General features: G+C 39.5%; 1 pseudogene; it reads right to left on the bottom strand.

Moving 5' to 3' along the window:
* Nucleotides 1-251: 251 nt before the first annotated feature.
* Nucleotides 252-1,302, bottom strand: LOC140636239 (transcription initiation factor TFIID subunit 12 pseudogene; annotated as a pseudogene).
* Between the last annotated feature and the right edge of the window lie 677 nt (nt 1,303-1,979).

Genomic DNA, 1,979 nt, shown 5'->3' with positions numbered 1-1,979 from the left:
GGGCATCCCAAGAATGATGTGATATAATCTACACATGTCCCTATAGGTAATAGGGAGACTTCTTATGCCAAACTTTTTCCTGGAAAGATGCATTAAAAATTATTCCAGCATGTTTATTGAAAATAATATTTTCTCTCCTAACACATTTTCCATTTCCTTCAGATATTATTATAAGGTGGCCGCGGGGGCAGGAGGCAGCCTAATAATGAACTATTTGTGCATTCACATTTGTTTTTTTTTTTTTTGATTAATAACTTCTTTATTCTGGAAAAGCAAGTGAAAGTCATATTCATATAAACACTGACATTACAAAGTACAAGGAAAAGGGGAAGGGAGAAGGAAACACAAACCTCTACAAATCCTGCTAGTACTGTCTCACCAAACAAGACCATAATGCTTCGTCCAATATTCAATCACTTATATAATAAACCACAAATAAAATCTTCTCTGGAAGATACGTTGCTCTTCTTTGAGACGTCAGGAAAAAGGGACTGGAAGTTGGGGTAGGAGGTTTTATTCTTTTGGCAGATCCTCTCAGTCATTATAGATATTGCTGCACTGTTAATAAAAAATATATGCTTCTCTGTAAAGCATTAAAAAAAAATCCAAGGATGAGATGGCTGAGGTCTCAGCTCAAGTATCTCCAAATACACTGTTGTCCATCCCCTGACCTCTCCGTGTGTTATTTCTTGGTTGTTTTCCGGATCAATGCCATTCTCTGTTTGTGGGCCTCTGTGGTGCAAGCCTTTTTGTAGGGTCGGGTTTCTTCAGAGCCAAATCCCGGGATCCACATGTTCCTCTGGCGTTCTAGATGCAGCTGGACATCTTTCACCTCCAGGGTGCTGGACTTGCGATGCCGAGCAAGCTGGCAGGCTGCTGTCACCACACTCTCGATAAAATCATCAGCAATCTGCAGCAGCATCTCCTCCACATCTTCATTCAATTGCTCATTAGGATCCACTTCTCTTACTAAGTCTTGTAATTTCTTCTTGGTCAATACCTGATTGTTCTCAGGGCTGAGACGCCCTCCTGTCCCAGGAGTGCCTGGTACCTTTACCACTGTAGTGCTATTGGCCATGGAGCCTTGTGGAGGGGTGCTGGCTGGTTCCAGTTTTATGGATGAGAAATTGGAGAGGTTGATTAGGGCTGAGGGGCCAAACTGGTTCATAATCTGCCGAGCTTTGGACTTCAGCTCATAGAGCTTATCGAGATCCTGTTTCTTTTTGGAGCTGTGAGGACCAAGGCCAAACAAAGGCAGCAGCGTCTATCTCCCCATGATATGTGGAGACTGCCCCAGTGAAGCGTTCGGCCCTCCTGAGTACTTCTGCTGTGCATTCACATTTGGATAATGTTTTACTTTCTTGACTCAGTTCAAAGTTAAAGTTTTCAGTAATATTAATAACTAGCACTAAATAATCTCTAGCTTTAATGAAAATTTCATCCACTATTTCAACAAATGTATTTAATGAATATTATTTATTTAGTGTTACCATTACTCAATCCTCATCCATTTTTAGTAAATATTTGTACCTTATTAATTATTTTTGACTATGTTTTTATTCTTCCATACTTTTCTCTCAATAAGACTGAATTTTTTAAATAAAAATGAATTTTCAAAAATTAATTTAAAACCTTTCTCTCTTTTTTTAAATATTTTATTTATTTATTAATGAGAGGCACAGAGACAGGCAGACACAGGCGGAGAGAGAAGCAGGCTCCTTCCTTGCAGGGAGCCTGATGTGGGACTCGATCCCAGGACTCCAGAATCATGCTCTGGGTGGAAGGGAGGTGCTCAACCACTAAGCCACCCATGCGTCCCTAAAACTAACTTTCCAAAAAACAGTTCTCTTTACTACGAAATAGATGTAATCTTCAAAACAAACTTCAGACATCCTGGGGAAAATTGTCCTACTTTCTAGGGGTATGACGTAGGATATAGTACATAATTTTAGTAAATAAAAGAAAATCCAAATGAAGTA

The sequence above is a fragment of the Canis lupus genome, chromosome 7, assembly GCF_048164855.1.
Source record: "Canis lupus baileyi chromosome 7, mCanLup2.hap1, whole genome shotgun sequence".
NCBI lineage: Eukaryota > Metazoa > Chordata > Mammalia > Carnivora > Canidae > Canis > Canis lupus.
This window is presented reverse-complemented; position numbering and strand designations above follow the sequence as displayed.